General features: G+C 43.0%; 1 protein-coding gene across 2 annotated transcripts in view; it reads right to left on the bottom strand.

Moving 5' to 3' along the window:
• Positions 1-11,252, bottom strand: part of CSNK2A1 (casein kinase 2, alpha 1 polypeptide) — a 64,712-nt gene extending 53,460 nt beyond the window's left edge. The window contains exon 1 of one of the 2 annotated variants that reach the window (XM_006860723.1): positions 11,085-11,252. The gene's annotated coding sequence lies outside the window, so the exon portion shown is untranslated. The remainder of the gene's footprint in view (positions 1-11,084) is intronic. The other variant, XM_006860724.1, reaches the window with a different exon arrangement.
• Between the last annotated feature and the right edge of the window lie 2,759 nt (positions 11,253-14,011).

Here is a 14,011-nt window from a genome sequence, read left to right on the forward strand (position 1 = left end):
TGAAAATACCATGGCTTGATTCAGGTGCACCTTAGTCCTCAAGCTGACATCTCTGCTCTTCAACACTTTAAAAAGGTCTTGTGCAGCAGATTTGCCTAATGCAATACGTTGTTTGATTTCTTGACTGCTGCTTCCGTGACTGTTTATATACCACTTAATAGAGAGCCATGTATTCAGGAAGATCTTCTCTATGGAGGTCACTGGTATTAGAAACAAAATAAATCTCCCAATCCTATCTTGGAAGAACAAACCAAAAGAAAACAGGTTAAAGCTAAAAACAGATGTAAGAGTAAGTGAAGTTTCAGTAACCATGGTTAACAATGTTCTTTCTCACCTACCAAATTAATAACACATTAATAGTAAGAAAAAGAACATACATCTTAACAACTTAGCTGCTTGACAGTTAGTTCTCTTGACCCACTCTGCCCTTCAAATCCCAGGATTCCAAGTGCATATTGAACAAGCAAATAACTTGCTTAAAACCAACAATAAGTTTTTCCTGGTTCTGCTAAGAGCTTTAATTCGAAATATAAATATTCACTATAATACTAACTCATAAAGTTACTCCTTGAGTAAACCTTCAGGATTATTTAACTTTGAGATTACATTCCTAATACGCAACTGTGGCCTTCTACTTTTATTCCCACCTACAAAAACAAAAACTCACACGGTTTTTGTTTTACAAACCAGACATGGCATGAATTACATACTTCCATCTTAAAAATAAGCAAGTTTAGAGGCTACAAGGTCTGCTAAAGGTCACTGGATTACTAATGATAGAGAATGAACTTGAACACTAATCTGTTTTGATTCAGTCTCAGAAGGTTCTTTTCTCTAACTGAACACTACTTTCTGAAATTCTACAAATTGATTCTTCAAAAGCCTACATAAATACTGAAATTAAATATGATGCTTTAAATTTCCCATGTTTAGGAAGCAAGGGGGAAGAGAATGAATTTCAACAGTCAGGGCTTTTAATTTTTCTCTTATCTGGGGCTGGCTACTATGCCATAATTGTATAAAAATCAGGTGTTAAAAGATGGAAGAACAATTCCATAGTAGATGGCTATTTGTAGTCATTCTACAGAGTCAGTCATAAATACACAGAACACTTTTAAAGTACTGATACCAGCAGATTCCTGCCCTGCCTAGGGAGTTTATGGATAAATAATACATAAAACAAGGAAGCAAGATTACTTTAGAGAGCAGGGTAATAGATAAACTGTTTACAGGAAGAAATGTTCCTCTAAACTTAACTCTAACACACACACATAAGTCATTCCTGAACTGTAATCTAAGAATCATTGGGAATAAGATCTCTGATTCAAGTTCATGAACCTATAGGTGAGCAATCTAGACGAATGAGATGGGAAGAATCATCATTCCATCTAGATGGGAGAGAATTCAAGATTCACCAAAACTAGATAATGACTCCAGTGAGCAAAATTTTACACAAGTAACTGTGCATTAGTTATAAATTAATCCGCCCTTTAGTAGCAGCAATTTGGTGCCTCAATTGTACCAGCAGACCACAACTGAAACAAGAAGTACAGGTAAAGTCTCATTTAAAAATAACAAAAGTAAACCGTAGTACCTGCAGCAGAAAATGAAAATCGGGTGTGAGGAGGATCAGCATAGATTATGTCACACTGTCTTCACTGGCAGAAAACAACGGATGTTAGTCAGGCACCTATATGCTCGGTGCTTTTAAATAGCTCCTTTAATCCTCCACAGCAATCCTGGGAATACTAGCTAATGAGTATATAGTATTTTACCCACCCTGACAGGGCTCTAGGGGTTTTAGCTATTGATTCTTATAAGAACCCTCCAAAATTAAGTCCTATTAATCTTTTGGAAGCAACTAGATTAATAAGCAGAAAGCCCAAGGTAGGAGTCCCGGTGTGGCACTCTGTAGGATAAACAACAGACTGCTAATCTCAAGATCAACTGTTCAAACCCACATTAGTAATGATTCCAGAAAAATTTCAAGCGTTCACTTTTCCAAGCAGATTAAAATGTTTCAACTAATAAAAATCTTTCAGAAAATCTCCCAAACCAGAAAAAAACAAAAATGGCCAACATCAAGATGTGCTAAGGTGTGATACGGAGAGAATTATAAAAGATGGAGTTTTGATGTGGTGCTGTGGGTAAAGCACTAGACTGGTATGAACCACAGGTTGGTGGTTCAAACTCACCAGCTGCTCCTTGGAAACTCTATACAGGGTCACTATAGAGTCAGAACCAACTTGCTGGCACCCAACAACAATCTACAAATCTAAGTGCACCTTTCCAGGAGCCCTGGTAATACAGTAGTTAAGTATTCACTTGCTAACCAAAAGATCAATGGTTCAAACCCATCAGCTGTTCTATGGAGAAAACATGCAGCCTTGGAACTGACTTGATGGCAATGGGTTTGTTTTTAATGGGTTTATTTAGCCTTGTTGTTAAGTGCCATCGATTCGGTTCCGACTCATAGCGACCCTGTATATGGTTTCCAGGAGTGGCTAGTGAGTTTGAACCACTGACCTTCATTTTGGATAACACAGCATTTTCTATGCAGGGAAACACTATCATCATCAATGTAAAAAAAGCTTGCCCACCATAGCAACTGTTGCTAAGTTCCTTATGTTTAAGGCTGAAAGATACAATTTGTAGAAACCAGTGAAATGGCGTTCCTAACACTGGGTTCATTCTGACTCATGATGACTCCATGTGTTTAGAAGTAGAACTGTGCTCCACAAGGACTTCGTGGTTGTGATCTTTAGACAACAGACATGGCCAAGGTTTTCTGCTGAGATGTCTCTGGATGGATTTCAACCTTCAGTCTTTTGTTAGCAGCTAAGTGCTTAACCATTTGCACCACCCCGATCAACAGCTAGTTCTGCTGAAAACACTTACCCCCCGCCCCTTTAACTAGATTACCTATAATTCAACGCAGATATACAGAATCCTTAGGAGCTCTGGTAGCGTAGTGGTTATGAGTTGGACTGCGAACTACAAGGTCAGCAGTTCGAATCTACCGCGAATCTACCGCGAATCTACCGGCTGTTCCGCGGGAGAAAGAGGAGGCTTTCTGCTCCCACAAAGATTTACAGCCTCAGAAACCCTGTATAGGGTCGCTATGAGTTGGAACCAACTCCACGGCACATAAACAACAACAACAATACAGAATCCTGGTGTGGCACTATAGGATAAGCAACAGACTGCAAGATAGGTTTGAATCGCAAGGTCGGCAGTTCAAACTCACCAGCTGCTCTTTGGAAACCTTATACAGGGTCACTCTGAGTAGGAACAGACTGGACAGCACTCCACAACAACAACATAGATATAGTTCTTGTTAAAATGAAAACAGCTAATTTTCTTGAACAATCCTAGTGGACATTTCTTCATTTGCAAAGCTAGCTGGCCCTAGATTTCTCTCTAAAATGAAACAAATGGTGTGATACTATCTTTGAAATTATTCATTTTAAGAATTCAAAGAAACTGATGTATATAAACACATGAATCCTCTTGTTAAACAAAGATGATAAACAACTTGGCCCAGATTACCCAATGAATTCTGATAAACCAGGGATTAGCATAGAGCTGCTTCTTTTAACTCTAGCGTCACAAGCATAATTATTACCTTAAAGTGCTTATCCCTAACCTAATCCCTGATAATAACACTGTATCACCAGCTCCCAATATCTGAATTTGTACAAACTGTACTATAATATTTATGTAAATATTGTTACACAGCTGTCCTAACAGTTATCATAAATATTATACCTATTAACATTTTAAGAGCACTATGCTAAATGTATTGGATACATTAGCTCAAATAACCTTTACAAAGACCCCATGAGGAAAGTGAGGCAGAGAGAGATAAAGTAACTTGTCCAAGGTAATGACAAGAAAAAGAGCAAGGTAGGGATTTTCTTAGGGACTGCAGTTCCAAAGTCTAGACTTTGCATTGCCTGGGATGGTAGGCCAGCTGTTGTTGTTAAGTGCTGTCGAGTCTGTTCCAACTCAGAGACCCTGTATAGGGTTTCTGGGGATCAGCTGGCGGGTTTGAACTGCCAACCTTGTGGTTCACAGTCCAGTGCAGATTCTACAGTGCTACACTAGATACTTTGGTTGGGCTACTTAATGTAGTCTAATTTTCCTTACTCTAAACTTAGAAATCAAATAGATCATCTCAAATATCTTCTACCATGAAATGCTCTGAAATTGGAATTATCTTTCTATTCAGGCAAATGAAGAAACTGCTTAATTTCTTCCATCATCTGAAGTCACCATCACTAAACTCCAGATTATGAATCCAATCAACAGGATGCTACTGCAGAACAAAAATAAAACACCTTTTTTTTTTTAAAAAAGCCAGAAACTTCATTCTGTAGCTGTGATTCCCAAAAGACCTTGTAACTCGGAGGGCAGGGAAGGAGGAGAGAGCTACAATGTACAGACCATGATGTAGTTACCAATTAAAAAAAAAAAAAAAAAATCATCCTTTCCATATCCCCTTAAGGATTTAAGTCTTTAAAAGGTTGTCATATACATCCATCATTTTATTCAGCCAATAAAACTTGATAAAGTGTACAATTTATCCAAGAAATCTACTATAGATATGAAAAAAATCACTTTTTAAAGAAATCCTACCTTCTTTAGATGGAGTCCTGGTATGGCGCTGCAGGCTAATGCGCTGGACTGCAAAGTTGGTTTGTTCCACAAGGTCAGCATTCAGACTCATCAGTAGCTCCTCAGAAACCCTATGAAGGGTCACTATGAGTAGGAGGAACTGACTCGACTTTTAGATATGGCTTGTTGTTAAGTGCCGTAGAGTCAGTTCCGACTCATAGCAACCCAGTACACAGTGCCGACACCAGAAGTCCTAGAAATGATTTTGTTGTTGTTAAAGTGCTGTAGAGTTGGTTCCAACTCATAGCAATCCTATATAGGGTTTCTGAGGAGCAGTGGGTGTGAGTTTGAACTGCTGACCTTACGGTTCAAACCAACCTTGCAGTCCAGCACATTATCCTGCCGTGTCACACCAGGGCTCCTAGAAATGGGCCTGTTGTTAAGTGCCATTGAGTCGGTTCTGACTCATAGTAACCCTGTAGGATTTCTGAGCTTGGTAAGTCTGAACCACTGACCTTGCAGTCCAGCATCTTATCCACAGTGCCACACTAGAATTCCAGAAATAGCCTAGAACTCTAGAATCTATATTTTACCAAGCTGGTCATCTAGTCCCCTCAAACTGCATCTAAGGACACTAACGGGGTATTTATATATCAAGAAAGAGGGCTAGGTTCCACTCAACACTGTTATTCTGTTGTCATAAAGGGCCAAATCATCTTTGCTGTCCATATTCTATAGAAAGGATTCTAAAACAAAACCCTGTATTAGTTTTCTGTTGCTGCTCTAACAAACTATCACAAATATAATGGGTTAAAACAACACAAATTATCATCTTCAGTTTCTAGAGTTCAGAAGTCAAGTGGACTTGGCTTGTTCCTCGGCTGAAGGTCTCAAAAGGCCAAAATCAAGATGCCAGCAGAGATCTATGTTCCTTGCAGCTAACTCTGGGGAAGAATGTGCTTCCATTTAGGTCGCTTGATGAACTGTATTCCTTATAGTTGTGAGAATGAGTTTTCTCACTGGCTGTCAGCAGCTGCTCCTAGCAGCCATCCACATTCCTTCTCAGGCTTTCCATTTGACCCTCTAGACATGGTAGGTTGATTCCCTCATACTTCAAAAGAGCCAATGAAAACTACATGGAGTACTGTTCTACTTTGACACACCCAAGGTCATCATGAGTTGGAAGTGACTCAAGGGCAAATGGTCTTTTTAAATGATTTAGACTAGGCTTGAAAATCCAGGACAAGCACCCTACCTATCAAAGTTCTTAACCTTAATTATATCAGCAAAGTCCCTTAAATTAACAGATCCAGATTCAAGTGATTAGGGCATGAATATCTTTAGGTTCAGGAACCATTCTGCCTACCAGTGTATCCTCTGGTTCATATCCCTCCTAAATGCAAAAACCCATCATCCCCTTCCAAGGTCCTCAAAATTTTCTATCATTACAGTAGCTACAGAAAGTCCCAAAGTCTCATCTAAATCTCAACTCAAAAGCTCCAAATCTCATAATCTAAATTGGGTATGGTGGTGGTGGTGTGCCGGAGTTGGTTCCTACTCATAGCCACTCTATAGGGTTTTCAAGGCTGTATGTAAATCTTTCTCCTGTGGAACAGCTGTAGTTTAGAACTGCTGACCTTGAGTTTAGCAGCCTGACTTGTAATTACTATGCTACCTGCTGCTGTTAAATGCTGTGGAGTTGGTTCTGACCCACAGCAGCCCTGTAAAGGGTTTCTAAGGAGTGGCTGGTGAGCTTGAACCACCGACTTTGTGGTTCAAACCAATTTTGCAGTCCAGAACATTAACCCACAGCAACACACCAGGGCTCCTTAAATCACATATGGATGAAGCTATTTATAATCTACTGAAGTACAACTCTTTGGATACAATTCCTAAGAATTAAGTTATCTGTCCCCAACATACAACGGTGGGGGCAAAAAAGGAGACATCCCAGCTTAAATGGGGAAAATGTTAAAATAAAATGGAGTCTGCTCCAAAGCAGTTTTGAAATCCAGCTGTGCAAACTCTATTACATGTCAAAGCATGGAAAAATCCTCTGTGGCTTTTGGCTCCACTCACTTATATTGCCCTTCTTTTAAAAGTGGCACATTTGCAGCTAGTAGTTGCATGAGTTTGATTCCTACCAGTAGAATTTTGGGGATACAACCATCTACTCAAATTTCTTACTCTTCCAATCCCTGTCCATCTAAACGGTCAGTGTTTCTGCTAAAATAAAATTCTCAAGAACATTGTGAACTTTGTATGAAATTCACAGGGATTTACTTATTAGACAGAAATCAAGTCCACAAATCTTTTCAAAATAATAGCTTCTTTATCTCTGGTTTCTGTTGAAGCTGAGGGATGATACTCTAAACTTCCTAGTTTGATTAGGGAATCCAGGAGTCACACCCTTGATGTCTTCTAAGAGCCCTTTTGTGATTGAGTATGCTGGTACTTTGATCAAGTCGTGGACACTTTGGTTTAACATTTTTTCTTTCAATTTATCTTTTCCTCTCATATTTTGTAATAAATAGCAAGAAGAAATCCAGTTGCATCTTCAAGACTTTGCTTGGAAATCTCCAGCTAAATATACAAGTTAATCATTTACAAGTTTAATTTTCCACATAGTTACAGGGCATATTCTGTTAAACTTTTTTTTTTTGCTATTTTATAACAAGGATCCCCCTTTCTCCAGTTTCCAAAAAGATGTGTTTCATTTCCTTCTATATCTCTTTTAATAGTTAAGATTTCTCTACCATGTTCCTCACTTCCTTCGGTCCTCACTAGCAGAAACCACTAGCATCGACTCTTCTGCTAGCAATCTGTTCAAGGTAATCATGCTCCTCAAATTTCTCCGTTTCTACTAAATCACAAATTCAAAAACTACTACCAATTTCTTCTACTATCTATTGTTGCCATCCACAAAATGTTTTCAAAATAATAGCTCTTTATGTCTGTCACTTTGAATACAAAGGTGTGCCTGACTCAGGCCGTGTGCATGGTATTTTCAATAACCTCATATGCATGTGAAACTTGGACAGTGAATACGGAAGACTGTAGAAGTGACACATTTGAGTTGTGGTGTTGAGGAGAATATTAAAAATAACACGGACTGCCAAAAGAACAAACCGATCTGTGTCGGAAGAAGTACAGCCAGAATACTCCTTGGAAGCCAGGAAGGCCAGACTTTGCTCTGAAGGATATCATATTTGGTAAAGTGGGGATTCAGAGAAAAAGAGGATGACCCCCAATGAGATGGAATGGCACAATGGGGGCAGCAACAGGTTCAAATGTAGTAAAGATTGTGAGGTTGGCACAGGACTGAGCAGTGCTTTATTTTGTTGTGCATTGGGTCCTATGAGTAGGCACTACTCATGGCACCTAACAACAACATTGTTGCCATTACATTTTAGCACAAATTAGTGGCTTAACAACAGAAATGTATCATGTCACTTTCTAAATGATTAGAGTGGCTGGTGGGCTTGAACCTCAGACCTTCACAGCTGAGCAAGTTAACCATTGTTGCCACCAGCACTCTTCATTTTGTCTACTGTTTTTTTGTGCCTTGAGTTGGTTCTGACTCATAGTGGCCCTGTATGAGGTTTCCATGGCTGTAAATCTTTAGGAGAGCAGAAAACCTCATCTTTCTCCCTCAGAGCAGCTGGTGGGTTTGAACTTCCAACCTTATGGTTACCAGTCCAGTACTTATCCTTCTGTGCCACACCAGGGCTCTACAAACCCTAAATCTCTACACAAGGCTTTAAACTCACTTACAAATGAAAACCCCCCTTTTTTCTCGAACATATGAAGTAAAAGGAGTACTACTGGCATAGTCAGCAGTTCGAAACTACCAGCGGCTCTGTGGGAGAAAGATGAGGCGTTTTGCCCCTGTAAAGATTTACAACCTCGGAAACCCTGTGCAGGGTCACTATGAGTCGGAACCAACTCTACAGTACTTAACAACAACTGGCACAGTGGGTTACACGTTGGGTTGCCTAATATAAAGGTCAGTAGTTCTAATCCACTAGCCACTCCAAGGGAGAAACATGAGGTTTTCTGCTTCCATAAAGATTTACAGCCTTGGTTCCAACTCACAACAACCTTGTATAGGGTTTCTGAAGAGTGGCTGGTGGGTTTGAACTACTGACCTTGTGGTTAGCAGTTCAGTGCTTATCCCACATGAGGACTCCAAAGGTGTATATAGAAAAAACAGTATATATATGAACTCAGTTTGGAAGAGAGTTGGTAGGCAACTGAAGTATTAAACATACATTGTGGAAAAGAGGCTGCCAACGGTCTCACCCTCAAATAGCAAGGCAATTTACTCATTAATCATGAACAAGCCTATGCTTCATTCTCTTTTCCACTGTATCCTAGATGACAGCGCATAAGTGGTGGCTGTGGCGGCTGTGTGGCGACTCACAGCAGTCCTGCATAGGCTTTACCCGAGCAGAAAGCCTCATCTTCTTCCTCCCCCAGAGTGACTGGTGGATTCCATCCACTAACCTGTGGCATACATGCACCCAGCTCATAATCCACTACACCAACAAGGCTCCTCTGAGAAAGCACAACTAGGTATACTTTTTTAAAAAGGAAAAGTTGCCCCATGATGATCAAACTTTGTGATCAGCTGATAAACTAAGCAGCTTCTAATTGTTACATTCTTTCTCCATGTCATACCTCCTCTGCCCCCAAGAGCAGGTGAAAGCCAAGTTATTTCAACATCACAGAAGGACAAACCTGCCAGGTTAAGCCTGTAAGTTAATTTCCCAAAAATGACAGTATTGGTCCTGGCCTTTAGTCTCAGGTAAACCAAGCCAACTGACTTAGAAAACAAAACACTGCAGCAATTACAATATTCTGAAACCTTGCCTACTGTCAAATTCTAGGCCACAAATTTTACTCAGAATGAACTGTGACTATATCAACTAGTCTCTTAATAAACATGACTTGAAAGTTCTATCGAGCACCTACCTACCTGCCAGGCACTGTGTTAAGTATTCTTATTTCTTATCATAAACTGTGTTGTTTAGTCCTGTCAGTTTTGACTCATAGCGACCCTGTATAGGGTTTTGGAGGAGCAGGTGGTGGGTTTGAACTGCCGACCTTGTGGTTCACAGTCCAGTACTCACCCTACAGCGCCATACCAGAAATTTGTGAGCTATGAAATATCAGTATATCCATTTCACAGAGAAAAACTGAGGCTTACACAGAGGTTCGGTCACACAGCTAAGCACACCGACCCTCTCTATATACATGCACAGCAGAACGAAACAGTGTCTGTTCATGCGCCATCCTCACAATTATTGTTACTCTTGAGCCTACTGCTGCCGCCACTGTGTCAATCCACACTCAGCTAAGTAGTGGTGGCCCCGATATTCGAGACCCCTGGGCTTCTTAAATACTGTCACTCCTTCGATGCAATGAGGTCTCCAACTCAAAGTCTACCCTAAGTCCACCCCCCTCATTTTCTCCCCAGGCTCACTTCACACACAACTTATGCAGTTGCAAGGTCTTCCCAAATAACTTGTGCCTTCTTTTCAAAACTCTTCCTTGCCCGCAAAAGCAATAGTCAAGCAACTTCTGACCCTGAATCTACTTCCCAAAAAACAAACCTAGAAATATTCCAACACTGCAAAACACAAACGGCAAAAAAACTTTAAAGTCCTATAGAGAAAGATGAGGCTTTCTGCTCCCGTAACGATTTACAGCCTCGGAAACCCTGTGCACGGTCAGAGTCGGAACTGACTCCAAGGTACTTAACAACAACATTCTTTCAAAAGGTCAGGCACTTAAGATAGGTATGCAGACAGACTCAGCCAGCCCTTCTTTCTGCGTACCTCTCCTCTCCCATCAGGCTCCCAACCAACCCTGAACTCCAACTCCACCCGATCGACCCTCTTCGTAGTTCCCTCCTTTCTCCCCGGAGACCGCGCCCGGGGCTCCCTTCACCTTGCACTCCAATTTCCAGGTAGGAAGTCCAACTCCGCCCCGAGCGACCCTAGGAAGGCCCCGATCCCAACGATGCTCCTCCGCAGGAGGGTTCACCCCACCTTACCCAGCAGGCACCACTCCCTTTGGCACCCCCTAGCTTTCCCCTCCAGCCCCACCCTCCCACCCCCTCCCCCGACTGAGACCCCCCCTCCCCCAAGTGGTCTCCTAGTCCCCGCCCCAGTCCAACCCTCTTCCCGGCAAGAAGCTGGACTCTGAGAACTAGTTCCCACCCTCACAGCGGTCCTTGCTCCCAAGCCTCCCTCCCTGTCCTGGGGGCGGGGGATAGTCCCAAGCCTCCAGATGGGCTGCAAGGACCTCGGCTGGTGAGTATGTGGAAAGTGTGGGGGGGGGGCGAGGGAAGGCAACGGGCTGCTCGGGAGTCTGCAGAAAGCCTGAGGAGCAGCTGAGTCCCGTTGCCCCACTCAGGGCCACCCCCAGCCCTCAACGACCTCGCTTGGTGGTTCCCACGGTACCTGTGGTGGAAGCGGCAGCGGCGGCGGCCGCTCTCCCCTCTCCTCACACAGGCAATATGGCGGCGGCGGAGGAGGAGACACACGGCTCGGCCGCCAGCCGCAGGGACCAGAGCGAGGCTGCAGCCGCCGCTGCCGGAAGCGGAAGTCCCCCTCCTACCAGGAGGTGGGGCGGGGCCACTTCCGACTCCGCCCCCAGCGGCATCTAGTCGACTGCAACCGTGGTGGGATGTGTTATTTCTTCCTTGGTGGTTCAGTTCTCTTTTAAGCCGTAAAATGGAAGCAGTTCTAGACATAAAGTATGATAAGGGGACTTGAAGTTTTTATTCTCATTTTATTTCAGTACTTGTAGGAACTGACGAGAGAGTAAACACGAACCTCCCACTAAGTGTACATTGGTTTGACCCAAGGCAAGATGGCGGTCCCTAGGTTTCCCGCACTTCACCCAGCTGTCAAGTCCCACCTACTTATAAACCAGCCCCGCCTTTGTTGTAAAGCAGCATGCGCGACCTGCAGAGCTGGAGAGCAAAGCATGCTGGAACTTGAAGTCTCTGCAGCTCGGGCAGCCTTGTCTAGGGTTTAGGGCTTCAGCGTGGGCTTCACGGTTTATCCTGCTCAAACTTAGAATACAGGAGCAATGAAGGAAAGTTGGATCCTGGGAGAGACTTGGCATTGGAGTCTGGGAAGTGACGATATTAGCCTTCTATGGACGATATTAATTCTTTAAGTAGGTCGGTTTGAACCGTAAAGTCGGCGGTTCAAACTCATAAGCCACCCCTCCAAAACCCTGTACTGGGCCGCTATGAGTAGGAATCAACTTGATGGCACTTAATAACAACAACAACAACAAAGTAGGTCTCTATCCGGAATAAAGTGCTATCTCCCGTTAATCAACATCCTCTCACCGCCTCAACATCCTCTCACCGCCCCAGGACAAACTCCCTGAAGGCGCTGCAGAACATTTTCTACCTGTAAATCTGATCATGGCATGCTTCTTACTGTTGAGTGCATTTTCAACTCATAGGGACCCCATATAACCGAATAAAACTACCCCACAGGGTTTTCTAGGCTGTAGTATTTGCTGGAGCAGTCTGCCAAGTCTTTTCTTCCTCAGAGCTGATGGGTGGGTTTGAACTTCCAACCTTTTGGTTATAGGTTGAGTGGTTAGCCATTGAGCCACCAGGACACACTCTACGTCAAGTATCTGCCAAGGCTCACTTTTGGCCACTAAAGATAGACCAAACTCATAGCCTTGGTATTCGAGGTCCTATATAATTTCATCAAAATCCGGCTTTCCAGCCTCTTGTCCTGCCTTCTCTATCCCCTGCTTAAATTCTTGATGTTTCCCACTAAAACTGCAAACTATTCCCTGAACTTAAGGTGTATTACCTTCTCTTTGCACGGACAGTTTCTTCTATTACTCAGAATACTTTCCTTACCCTCCTGGACTGCCAAGCTTCTTTATGTTCATTGTACTCATTTAAGGATCCTTTCCTCAGAAAATCTTCCCTGCTAAAGACTTGTGCATCACCACTCAAGCAACCTGACTGGTCCCACCAAGCTTCGAGCCCCCAGTGGACAGAAGTGGGTCTGATGGCCACCCTGCCTCCTGCAGGCTCTGCTAAAAGCTGAATTTATAGGTGGTGTTGTTATGTGCCGTGGAGTCGGTTACGACTCATAGCCACCCTGTACAGGGTTTCCAAGGCTGTAAATCTTCACCAGAGCAGAGCACCTCATCTTTCTCCCGCGGAACAGCTGGTAGTTTTGAACTGCTGACCTTGCGGTTCACAATCCGATTCGTAACCACTACACTACCAGAGCTCCTTGTGTATAGGTGTAGCTAAGAGAAATTCCAGTGTTAGCTTCACCTCAGGTGGCGCAGAGCTGTGAGGCTGGACCAAGTCTGAGGAGACTGAGTTATTTTGGTACTAGCCATTATCCCTAGGTGCCTTAGAATAGCTGTTGGGCCAGAGATGGGCTTTTACACCCTCTCCAGCCTTCCATGCAGTTTGTCAGCTGACTGGCACCTCTGCTTCCAAAAAGACAACCTTTCCCCTGTATGATGGAAGAGGGTTGCAGAATACATTAATATCCTCAAGGAGGTGGCTGTGGCCTTTTCTGGGCCTCATCCTGTCATACTGTTCTGTGCCATTGGAACACAATGGGCATGGAATCCATAGCTGTGGCTCTCCGGGTGCCCTCAGGTTGGCCCTTCCTCATTTCTTGCCCTCAGTTTCCACACTTGTGGACTGAGGAAGTTAGGCAAACCTATCCCAAGGTTTCTGTGAAAGACTCTTCAGAAAAATGACTGACCTTCCACTTATCTCTTAGTTTGTGTCCTTTCTGCTGTCAGGTTCTCCAGTGGTGCTATAACAGAAATACCATAAGTGAATGGTTTGAATAAATAGAAATTTATTCTCTCATAGTTTAGGAGACTGTAAGTCTGAATTCAGAGCATCATCTCTGGAGAAAGGTCCTTGTCTCTTTTTAGCATCTGTAGGCCCAGCATTCTTTGGAGATCTCCATGTGACTTGGCATCAATTTTCCCTGGATCTAAGACATTCACAGTGTACAGAGCCCCAGGTCCAAAGGACAACCTCTGACCCTTCTTTTGGATGGTAACAGGTCCCTCTTTCTCTGCTCAGGTCATACCCTTTCGTAACTGTCTTACATCAGATCAGGGTTGTGATGGGCTTAAGGGTATTAGTCCGTCCTTAATCTTCATAGTGGCTTATCACATCAGAGCACATCACTGGGAATGATCACATAACTGCCGCATTGCATCATTACGTAACTTCCAAACCACTGAGAAACATAACCCATTCAGATTGACACACACACACATATATATTGGGGAATTGTTGTTGTTAAGTGCTGTTAAGTAGGTTCCAACTCATAGTGACTCTGTATAGGGCTTCTAAGGAGCGGCT

The sequence above is a fragment of the Chrysochloris asiatica genome, unplaced genomic scaffold, assembly GCF_000296735.1.
Source record: "Chrysochloris asiatica unplaced genomic scaffold, ChrAsi1.0 scaffold00039, whole genome shotgun sequence".
Classification (NCBI taxonomy): Eukaryota; Metazoa; Chordata; class Mammalia; order Afrosoricida; family Chrysochloridae; genus Chrysochloris; species Chrysochloris asiatica.